The sequence below is a fragment of the Notothenia coriiceps genome, unplaced genomic scaffold (assembly GCF_000735185.1).
Source record: "Notothenia coriiceps isolate Sejong01 unplaced genomic scaffold, NC01 NC01_scaffold00033693, whole genome shotgun sequence".
Classification (NCBI taxonomy): Eukaryota; Metazoa; Chordata; class Actinopteri; order Perciformes; family Nototheniidae; genus Notothenia; species Notothenia coriiceps.
In genome coordinates, this window is record NW_011366394.1 from 98,245 (window position 1) to 110,586 (window position 12,342).

General features: G+C 40.4%; 1 protein-coding gene across 1 annotated transcript in view; it reads right to left on the bottom strand.

Moving 5' to 3' along the window:
• Window positions 1-12,260: 12,260 nt before the first annotated feature.
• Window positions 12,261-12,342, bottom strand: part of LOC104961697 (glucoside xylosyltransferase 1) — a 24,028-nt gene continuing 23,946 nt past the window's right edge. Inside the window, exon 8 of the transcript XR_800127.1 lies at window positions 12,261-12,308. The gene's annotated coding sequence lies outside the window, so the exon portion shown is untranslated. The remainder of the gene's footprint in view (window positions 12,309-12,342) is intronic.

Consider the following 12,342-nt stretch of genomic DNA (forward strand, 5'->3'; position numbering starts at 1 on the left):
CTCGGGGAGATGGGCGCGCATCACATCGGGGGAATCGCTCAGACGAGTATGCTACTTGACAGTTGCTCGCTGCCGTTGAGCGCCTCTCACCTGAGGCACAGGCACCGACGTCCTTCAGAACCATCTGCCTGTCGTTCACTGCTAATTGATTTGTCCTTGGATGGAGACTTATACGAATGCTCTCGGGGAAATGTGTATTTTTATTTTTGACAGATGTGTGCCGTTCACGAAAAAGGGCGTGGCTTAAAAAAAAGCTTGTTTCTAGGCCCCGAGGTGAAGGAGTCGTCCTTGTGATGCGTTGAGTTGTTTAAGGAAAGCAGGGAGCTTTAATGGCGTGCCGTCTATGTTGCAGTCTGTTTTGTTTTTAAAGTACATTGAACTCTTTTCTCTACAGTACTTCTCTTTTGCTCTCTGTGAGCTCCTCAACTAAGCCAGCACTTTTCACCGTCTTTAGGGATTTATGCCTTAATGCAATAAACACTTTCGCAGTAGGGGGCGGCCTCCATGTCTTTTAGATCCAGCCTAATCCAGCTTCCGAAACACTTTCCCATCATTCATGCCAGAGGCACTGAAATCAATAGCATTGTGTTTTTTGACACATCATCATGATAGCCCACCCTTGGAGCGTGGAACCCTTTTCTCCAGAAAGACCAAACAGGCAATAATTAATTCAGGAAGTGAGAAGTTATTCAAAAAAGAAAATGCTGCGAGCTTAAAAGTCGACTACTGTAGCCTTTAGTTTGAGTTCAACCCTCGCAGGGGATTCCTCCACATCTGATTTCTTTCCTTTTTTTTTTGCATAATTGCACACTGCTCCTCTTCACCACCGCCCCAAAATATTCTGGAGAAATGTAGGTTATCGTATGATAAGATATGTTAAACTTTAAGCACTGTAGAAGTAGATGGTGGTGATATTCACAGATCCTCTCTAAAGGGATTTCAATGAGATGAGAAGCAATGCACAGAATTATTCATGGTTCATCATTGTCATCTTCCAAAATTCTGAAGATAGAAGATACTTATCATGCTAGTGTAATGGGCATGCATCAAACAGAAGCATTTTTAAGGTTACTAATGAAGTAACTGTACATGTAACTTGATACTTGAGCAGCTTCCACCTTCATTACCATGGACTCCTACATGTGAGACTCCTTCTCCCTCAGTGTGGGAGTGAGCGCAGATTTGAACTATCCAACAATAATTGGTAGTCTGGCTCTGAGGATATTCCCTGGTGCTTATATCGAACAAGCAGAGGAGCTAATGTATTGGTGTCAGAAAAAGTGAAATGCCTACACCACCATTAAAATGTAATTAAGCTCTACTCCCAGTATGGAACACAAACAGGCATTGCATATAATATGTAAAGTCTTTTTGAACGTAATCTGCACTTCTCTTTTTATACGCTTACACAGCAGTTATAGAAAAACAAGATTTTGACAACAAATCCTTAAATATCACTTTTAATGACACAGCATAGAGTGGTGTAGGAATAAGTCCTAAAACCAGGAAATTAGTTAGCATTTGACCTCTTCCAGTTTCCTTTTTTCAAAGTCAAATTTATTTTTGTACGTGTTTTTGGTTAGATACCTGAAATAAGGTGTGTTTTGTTCGGTATAAAATATGTCAGTAAATACCCCACTAGTGAATGTCTGAAGCTTCTATGTGTCATTAACAAATGGGTTGCTAACAAAAGACTAAATGAGAAGACTAAGGGTGTTTCTCAATCTCGAGTACGCTTCCTTGGTAGCACATGTTCCGAGTCACTTGCTTCAGAAGAGAGGCAAGAATACTTCCTGGCATTCGGAAAACAAAGAGTGGAACAGGCTAGCAAGTGTGCAGGTGTGCGTCATATGAGAGGCCCCGCCTTACTTTTTCCACCACAGATTTGGGGAAATTGGTCCGTGCGCAAAGCATTGTGGGGATTTTAAGACCGCGGAGGAGTCTACACATGTGCAGCCTCGACATGTCTCCAAACGAAGTACGCCGGGCTCGGTAGAATTCCAAGTATACTGGACATTGGAACAGTCCTTCGGCGGCACTCGATGACGTAGTATGCTTGAAATAGTGGCTCTGGAGCAGCCTTACTCGAGATTGAGAAACACCCTAAATGTCACCAGGCCGAACATTAGCCGCCTTTAGCTTAGCCGTGGTCATGCACAGCAAGCGTGATTCTGTTATAGTCGTTAGCTAACGTTAGCTTTTTACTTCTTAGCCTACAAAAACATGTCGCGACTGCACCACTGTTATTGAATGCTAAATTCTGGTCTACAATGCGTTCTGTGGTTTCTGTATTGAAGATCTCTGATGTAAAACAGATTCCTTCTATAGAAGCAGTTCTTGAATACTCTGAAGGAGGTCATACAATGTCTTTTTAATTATAAAAACAAAATATCAACATTTTGGGTCAGGGTTTTTTATTAAGCCGTGTAATAAGCAGGATACTATTCACAAAGGTCTCCTTTATCATCCGTCAAGGTTCATTTTGCAATAATGACCCGCTCACTGTACTGTATCCCTTACATATGCTTTAATGAAATAATGCTACTTGCAAAACAGCATCCCTTGTTGGAGCCGGGGCAAACACAAACATCCAGCAAAAGAGTCCCTTGGCCATTTTCGAGGCAATAGAAGGTTTCAAAAATGCAGGTTTAATTATTTAATCGTACCTGTGATCGCTTCCTCGCTAACCTAATAACGGAACGAATGTCTGCTGGGGGTGTTCGTCCAATCCTGGGAGGCTGTGGGCTACAGAAGAGACGATTAACCATTTGCATTTAGATTGTGTGTTGACACACAATTTAGACGTATGGGCATGTGTTTCAGACATAGGGAGAGAAGCAGGGCCCCGAGAGATGGACCCTTCGTGTGTGTGTGTGTGTGTGTGTGTGTGTGTGTGTGTGTGTGTGTGTGTGTGTGTGTGTGTGTGTGTGTGTGTGTGTGTGTGTCTGTGTGTGTCTGTGTCTGTGTCCGAAGCATAAGTGATGTGGAGACTAGTCTTAAGTTACAATAAGAAAAGGCTATGAGTAATGTTTTTGAGTCAGAAAACATATTTTGGATGGATATAATGTACTTCATAATTAGTCTTAATCTCGCTTAACAGTGACGAAGGAAACTGGTTTGTCAGTTAGAGTGGTGGAGGAGGGTTCAGACACCAATATGGTTTTTCACCTCAGAGGGCCCTGATCCTTTGAGCTTTTTTGCCTCCTCCCTAACATTTATATGCGTTTTCTGAAGCTCAAAAGTCAGTCCCAAAGGTATCAATTAGAAAAGTGTGGTGCATGAGTGTATTACTTTAATAGTAGAGAGTGATCTCCTGAGTGTTGAGGAAGGGTACTGCTGGAAATGCTGCTCTGTCTCTTACCCGGCCTAATTGGGTTTCTTTGAGCTTTATCCAACAACAGTACATTGAAAAAAGAGAGAATTTGCATTGTGAGCTGCAAATCTTAGCCAGTACATTTTTATGCGTTTCTTCTGATCCAAACAAAGCAATTTCTCAACAGCTTTGCAGGTTGTTTGTATAGTTACACAGTTATTTTAAAGGGGCCTATTATGCTAATGTTGAGGTTCATACTTGTATTTTGTGCCTCAAATGTTAAATGTTTACATACTTTAATGTCCACTTTTTTATATATTTCTCTCATACTGACTATTATGCAACTCCTCTTCACACCCTCTGTCTGAAACCAGAGTCCGGTATACTCTGAAGTTTCTCTTTTGTGGTAAACTGCTTAAAGTTGTCCCGCCCCTTAGCCAATGATGTGTAATGTGTTGCAGCTCTAGCCAATAGAAGCGCAAGTGTTGTTACATTGTGATGTCACTATGTTACGGAAGTAAACAAAGGATTCAAAAAGAGACTTGCATGCAGACGTGTGTGGGAGAGAAACTCCCTCTGGCGTGACATTTTGGATTTTAACCTTTGAAGACCATTTACATGCACTAAAACCGATATAACATACTACAGAAAAACGTTCTTATTTTAAAATACTTGATTTCCATTGTCTGTCGTTTGGTTTCGATTCTTTTACAATAGTTTCAAAATGCATTCCAATAATGTTTGCAAAAATAAAGACACAAATAAATAGGACAACTACAAGTTATAGGTTTCAGTAGCTGAGCCACCTAGCATAGTTTCAGGCAAGTCTGAATGGAAAAACCTTGGTATTGTACATTTTCAAAACCACAGATTAGTTGAGTATCAAAGTTTTTACAAGTGTTATTAAAAGGAATGTGCTATGAAACAAATAACAAGCACTGTCTTTCTGAAAGCTATAGTGTATCACCTTGAAATCACACGTGTGCTTAAAGGTGACAAGTTAATTCATGAAGATTAAATCAAAATGATGTTTACATTAAGAGCCTTTAAGATTAGTCATGATTAGGAACTTGAAGTCTTACAATGAGAATAAATTCAAATTAAATTAGATGTGATACATTAAGAGATTAATGTATACTTCAGATTAATTATTTGTCCAAAAATTAGGCCTATTAAAAATAATATTCGTGGATGAAGGCTAAAGAAAAAGATAAATCCATGTAAGTGTGCATGTAAGTACTGAATAGCCTGTGTTTAATTACCAGGCCTCGCCATTCTGCCGATTGCAGTGAAAATGGAATATGAATACGACTGTGTGGTACAGTTAGAGTGGGGCAACTTCATTAACAGCACACGTCTATTTTTGATGATGGAGTAGCAAATAAACTGTCTCAAATGGCCTCCATTTTACCTGACCTCCTCCTTTCTTCTCCTTTATTTCATCCAACTCTAATCATATTTCTTGTTAAGGAGGTGGTGAGGGAGGAGAGGAAAATATCTACCTAAGTGATTCTTTCAGGATTAAAACCCAACAGGTGTGACCTTATATATATATTCAAATTTCTTTATTAGGATAAACCCCTTGAGGTGAATCACCTCGTTTTCAAGGGGGTCCCAAGAAAACAAATAACAAACAAGTACAACATACAAACAACATTCACACACATACATCGGAAGAAATAACCAAGAAATTACAAACATTCAGCCTAAGCATACAGCACATGGTAATACATTATAGGCGGTTACATTGAATGCATATCATTGGGTAGAGTAAAGTAGAGTAGCTGTACTATATATACAAAATCATAACAATAAAGACTTAGAAATAAAGACTTAGAAATGGGCAATAGGTGGGTCATCTCATGAGGAGATGGTGAAATAAGATGGAGCCTCAACAACCCTTAAACAATAAATAAAGTACTTCAGGTCATACAAAAACATTCAACCTTGAGGTGAGACGACAATGCACGCTTGAACAAAGTCAGAGTAGGGAGAGATCTGATGGTAGCAGGTAAGTTATTCCAATCAGCAGGAGCTTTAAATTTGAAGGCTCTTTTGCCAATGTCCTTTTTAACTAGAGGAACGGTGAAGAAGAGCTGAGAGGTATGTCTAACTTGGTGGGTTGATGTAAAACGAAAGAGATACGTTGTTTCAAATATATAATTAAAGTTGAGAAAACTTTTATAAAATGAACTCAAGCCGGATGCGAATTATGTCTTCTCAAATCAGGAGAAGGGAGATTGAGGGGTTCAGGGTACAGTGACCGCGGGGTTTAGGTACAGTGTCACAGTGGTGTGTATGGAAATCAACAATCCGATGAATAAATCTTCACACATTTTGATTGTAAGCAATGTTTATGGCGGGGGGCTAGAACAGATTCGGAGCATTGAGATAAACAACGTCACAATAGTCTCGGGTTCCCGCACATAGTCGTCGTTAAGGGGAATAGCGAGTTTGGGTAGCAACCGTTTTTCGCCTAACCTTTTAAGGTACAACAGTGGCCTAGAGCGGTAAAAAGATACCGAGGACCAAAGTTTACTTTATGCAGTATATGGAATTCAATATGAGGTTTGATGAAAGGTTAGAGTCAAAGCCATACCCCTAAATATTTAAAACTGTCACACTCATTCCACCGCTTGAGTTCATAGATACTAATCAAGTTGCAGTGAAGTGGAGTAAGGCTTTCGCCACTGTGTGTGGCTGTTTACTGTGACCTCCATCCTTACCTTGCACCTTGATTTCCACCACGGCTTGTGAGAGAACTTCTCAATCACACTCTGCAATCGCATGATGAGAGGCTCTCACCTGTCGAGAGGGAGAGAGTGGACCAGGTCAGCAGGGGAGAGCGCAGAGCGAGCTGAGAGATGCATCACTACAACACACATCACCAGTGACGACAGTATCAACAGAGACGAGAGAGAGAGATTGTGTTTTACCAAAGAGCGAAGAACTGCTGGCAGGCGCCCTTTAACATCCTCTGCATAAACACCATGCGAGAGGAGTGGAAAATACTGAAATCCTTGGCAACATAGAAAACTGTCATTGTACTACGCATTCAAAGTGTGTTGCAGCCACAAGAATCCTTAATATACTTGTAAGAAAAGTTGACCAGGCTGAAGATGTCCCCTGCGACTAATTCTTTGGAACGAATTACAGGTATATCTGATGTTGTAGTGGGGGACACCTTGTGGACATATCTGTGAAAGTACATTTCTGTCTGTTAGCTTCATTTCGTGACGAGTTCAGTGTTGGTTGACACAGCTTCTCATGCTTCCTGGAGGTTTGATTTGTTATTCATGAAGCTCCACAGTAATATTGATCCACGGGTAGCTTGTGATAATATATATGAACGATTTTTTATTATAACGACAAACTATGGATCAGCCAGCTGACAGATGTAGATATTTCAAATGTTTTTGACCAGCTACATCGCTGAAGTTTAAATCAAAAACAAATAAGCCAGGAGGACGAGCAGACGTATATTTGTAGACATTCAATTACACAAAACGGGCCATAATTATGAGTTATTATTTATATGTGTTACTGTATGATATCTGTGATAAATATTGATGGAAAAGTGAGACAAAAGAAAGTCTACAAAATAATAAACTTTTCGTAGCTGCGTGTCCCGTGTACATGCCTTACTGTGAGACCAAATTAGCACGTTGGGTGTGGTGGCGTGTGCATGTTTGTGTCGCTGTGTCCTACTCACGTCGTGTTTAAGGCGGTTCAAGGACATGGCTGCTGCTCTCGGCCGGTCGGTGGGGGGATGAAAGAGATGGTGCGGTCGGTTCGTCGAAGCGTGACAGGACGGAGCACACGTGATCGAAACTGTCACCATCCTCCAGCGCTGCTCGCTCTCTGCTTCTCTCCTGACATGCACCAGCGCGCACACACGCACAACAACCCACCCACCCCACCCCACACCACACACACACACCCACCACACACACACACACCACACACACAACAACCACACACCACACACACACACACACACCACCACACACACACAACACACACCACACACAGGCAAAACAGATTGAGAGCCTTCCACGCGGCAGTCTGTAGGGGGAGATCAATGGTCAGGGAAATGATTTGACAGACAAGACATTCACGATGTCTTTCTCTCTCTCGACATGGGTGTACTCACCAGTATGCCCTGCTTCTTGTCCCCTACGTCAGCTGCACACACAAACAAACTCCTCCCTGCTGCCAGCATCATCTTCTCCCCCACCGAACACATCTGCTCACAGTCCACCCCATATACAAAGTGTATATAAACTGTACAGTCGAGAAATAATGACATCTTCGACATGTCAACAACATCTTTCTCTCAATGGCGTTGTATCGCAAAGGAAAAACATAAGCTTTGTTGTCTAAATGGAAACGTGTGATAATAATTCCGCCTTCTAATAAATGCAGAGGTTTTATGTATGTCTGGAACACGTCCTCTCGATATGCCAATGGACTGATTTTTCCCCACTAACATATCATTAGTGAAATCTGAACTTTTAGAGGGTACAAAAGCATTGTCAATTGCAAGTGTATATAAACCAAGAGACAAACACACAAGCCAAACATGGGGAAGTTACTTGGGTCCTGTTGTTTATTGAGAAAGAAACACATATGCAGGTGGTGAAGGCCAGACTAAATTCCTAACCCTTTGTTGCTGGATAAAGATAAAGTAAGATTTAAACGAGATGCAGCCGGACTTCATTCACGCTTGGATCTGGGAAGCGTTGGGGATGGAAAAATGAGCATTGAACGTTTCTGACATTTACGTTGACCAAACAATGAGCCCGAATAATTGTAAAAACATAAATCGGCAGATAATCCATTATTGGATTATGGAGTTACGAAGTTTGATTATAATAAAAGATACAAACAGGCACAATAAGAAAAGGAGAACAGAAAATGTACGAAAAATGCATCTTTTTACAAGAAAGTTCTGACCAGTTAATTCCAGTTATTTTGGATTAACACATTGCAACAGGTGATCAGTTTGGTTAGGTATCCTGTTGGCTGCCTGGTATGTACGTGCATTGAGTGTAATAAATGTCCCTGGTCTCGGTTTGTTACGCTCAAATGAACATGAGTGTCACCTATAACCACTGCACTAACTCTGATACAGTAAGTGTAGGGCGTGTGGCGTGTGGGTTTGTTGCTAGAGTGAGAGGTGTAGGGCGACAGGGGTCAACAGGTTCAAACCCCCTGCAGCTCAGCATGGGTAGTGGTCCTGCTGTGCAAGACTGGACTCTGCAACTCCCAATGCTCATTGGGTAGAAACTTGCACCACGAGTATTGCGGCACTGACCTACTGTTAGCGCTGATAAAATNTTAGACATTTTCTTTACATTTGAAAAAAAAAACGTTTTGAACATATTGATGCAAAGAACCAACCCTCTCTTCCTTCTCTACGGCATCCGCTCCCCCTCCCTCGATAGACTCCAAATTGTAAAAAATGTAGCCGCCCGACTCCTCACACACACCAGATCATGGCACCACATCACCCCTGTCCTCAAAGACCTTCATTGGCTTCCCGTCTCCCAACGCATCACCTACAAAATACTGGCCCTCACCTATAGTATAGCCCTCCACCATCCGACCCCCCTATCTCACTGGTCTTCTCATCTCCTACCAACCCCAGCGGTCCCTCGGATCCACCTCAGCCGGTCTCCTGTCCCCCCCAAGTCTCCAAACTAGGCAGCTTTGGGGACAGTCTTTTCAGTGGCAGCTCCCAGGATCTGGAATTCCCTCCCCCAAGATCTNAGCTTTTACGGGAGATCGTCTCACCGTAGCTGTCAATCTGATCAAAAGACTTGTTCAATGGCATTAAAACGAGAAAAAACGCAGCTGAATCGGTTAATCCATAGGTTGATAATGTTTCTGGGTAATATCTTTTTAATTTATAATCCATAATTCAATTTTTATGTAAAAATCGGAGAGTAAAAGTTAGCTGCTAATGGTAGCCACCAGAGTTATTGCAGCTTCCAGTCTTGGCTATGCGGCAGTCTCACACACACACATGACCAAATAAGGAGTATGTGGGAGTTCCCCTCGATTCCATTGGCTCTGACGGTTAGAAAGAGATGTCAATCAGCAAAATCGAGCAAGGGGGGCCAGAGATAGGTCAAATCCCCAGAAGTGTTTTTTTTGCTAAATCTCTCTAAAAAGGTCAAATTTCACTTCTTTTGCATCAATCTTGATACAAGGTACTTATTATATGTTGTAGTTTGGATTCCTAAAGCTTTTAGTCTACCATCCCATCATTCAAGGTTAGTTTTCACTATAAGTAATTTTTGTTTTTTGGATGGACACAATAATTTACATTTTTTTACTGTGTTCAATCTGAATTCACTTTAAAATAAAAAACATCTATATTGATTCTGATAATTCTACATCCAACTCACAGGTGTAACCTTGCTTTGAGAAAAAAGATAATTAATTTAACCCTTTTAGAAGGGAAGATATGGTCATTTGTTCTGGGAATGTCATTTTCGAGCCTGAGACCTGAAAAACAGGCTCAGGGCTTAACAGGTTAAGAAAAAAGGTAAACAACATTACCGTTCGATGTAAGCTGTGCCTTCCAGCTGTAGAAGTCCATCCGAGGAGTCCACATCTAATTTGAAAAGGCATTCACAATTAAATGCTTTGTAAATGTCGCTAGATTTGTAATCCATTTGAAATAGGTAGGCGTACCTGAATTTAGTTTTTCATTCAGGCTTCTTTCATTCTTCTTTTTTCTTCCACATTGTCACGATGGGTTGTGGAGCAGGTTGGACCTACATGCAGTAAACATAACAGGGAGGCAGGTTTGAAACAGGAATATAAGTCAAGCAGGTAAGGCAGAAAAACGCAAAATTAAACGAGGAACTAACCGGGGAAGACTTGGGGAACAGGGTTAGAATATAGAATAGAATATAACTTTATTGTCATCATACAAAGTACAACGACATTTCTTTGGCAACTCTCACTGCAGTAAAAAAATAGACACAATAAATAAATAAGAGTGGTAAAAGCAGAGGTAGTAGCGATGACAGTGCAACGAGATAAAATTCAATGTCAATGTGCATATTTATACTTACAGTCTAAATATATATTAGTAAAATAGCCATAAGTATGTTTAAATAGTAAACAGTCTTTGAGGGGTGGAGTTGTGAACCGGGAGGGAAATCTAGAATCAGAAGGAGACAGCAAACCAGGAAAATAACAAACCAATCACACCGGGGAAACATTGATGACAATCTGACAGAGAACACAAGGGCATAAATACTCACAGGACTTATCAAACTGACAAGAAACAGCTGGGGAGGACAACAAAACACAATGACATGTCTTCATTTTGTGAACGCAGTTGGACACCTCTTTTTTTAACAAGAATACTGTGTATGATTTATGATTTCATTTTGTCCTGTGTTTTTTTTGCATTAGATTTCATTTCGAGGTCATCTACAAGTAACGGAAACATAGAAGTTGTTACAGAAATACGTTTAAAAGTAACCCTCCCGAACCCTGATGAGATTAAGTCTGTTCGAGTGTGCAACGTCTTGAATTTATATATTTAAGTGAAAACATCTTTAATTCAATTAGCTTGTTTTCTAAGTTACTTTCCCCTTTTAATAGCTTATGTATCAAAAATTATTCATTCACAACAAATATGGTTATTCTTAAAGCACCTCAAGAATATATGTTATCCCTCAGCATTAGGGGATATACAAAAATATAATGCTGCCCTCTGGTGGTTAGAAAACAAAGTGCTGTTCAAATCAAATTCAAAGTCTTTAATGTAAAAAAACAAAACATAAACAAAAACACATATATAACAAATAATATGTTCACATTACAACCATAATCACTGATAATAACATTTTGATTTCAACCCTTTGTGTTCTTAATACATTCAACAGTGCAAAACCCATAATTCTAGTAATAAAATAAATGCTTTGGCATGAGGAGAGGAACGTGTAGCTTATTTCACTTTGTATGCATTTTCTGTCTGCTGGCTGTACGGTATATCATAAACTAACTAGTATGAGATTAGCATTTAATCGTGTCTTAATTGACATACTGTAACATATCCTTTTGTTCAATAAAAGGAAGAAACATGGGTGTTCAAAGTAACACAAATGACAATATAAAAATGTGTAGTCACATGACCTCACATCCCTAAAGTGGATACAGATGTTTCTAAACATAACAATGACCTTTGACTGTTAAATCACCACATTTAACTTATCAGGTCAAAATAACCTGAGTAACAGATTGTACATTTACTCTGATAGAGTAAATGCTGTAGAAAATCATATATATTCCATTTCTATAAATCCCATTACAAACTCAGAAATAGTTCTTATTATTATTATTATTCCATGCATGTCCTCTGGAACGACTTCTCTTCCATCTCGTTGACACTGGAGTGGTTTGTGAAGGTTGAAAAAGTGTTCCAGTGCATACATCTTTTCAAACGGGCGCCGCTGAAAGCCTTTTCCAGTTCTGACATTATTCGTTTGTCTCTTTTCTATTAAGAGTGTTTTACAGGGGTCAATAAATTCTCCAATATGGAAAGTCAAGAGTTACTCTTCAGATCTATTTGCAAGATTATCCACCAGCAACCAAAGGCACTGAGAGGAGTTACAGAGAAGAGACTACCGTAATTTTCGGACTATAAGCCGCGCCTTTTTCCCTATTTTTCGACGCTGCGCCTTATATAACGGTGCGGCTAATCTATGGATTTTTACAGCTAACGGCCAACACCTTTAACTCTATGAGCTCTATGGCCGGTCCGCGGACCCCCACCTTTAAGCGGCGGGTTCCAGCAGGAAAAGCTGGAGGCCGGAAAAGAGTGAGACAGGTAGCGCGCAAAAGTAAAAGTGGAACCGAGAGTGGTATGCCGCTGCTGCGGCTTATATTCAGGTGCGGCTTATAGTCCGAAAATTACGGTACATGCTTACTGGTTTTTAAAAAAAAATCCAAAGAAATGCAATAAAAACACCTGGAGGAAAAAAATCCACGTGTCCATCAGTAGT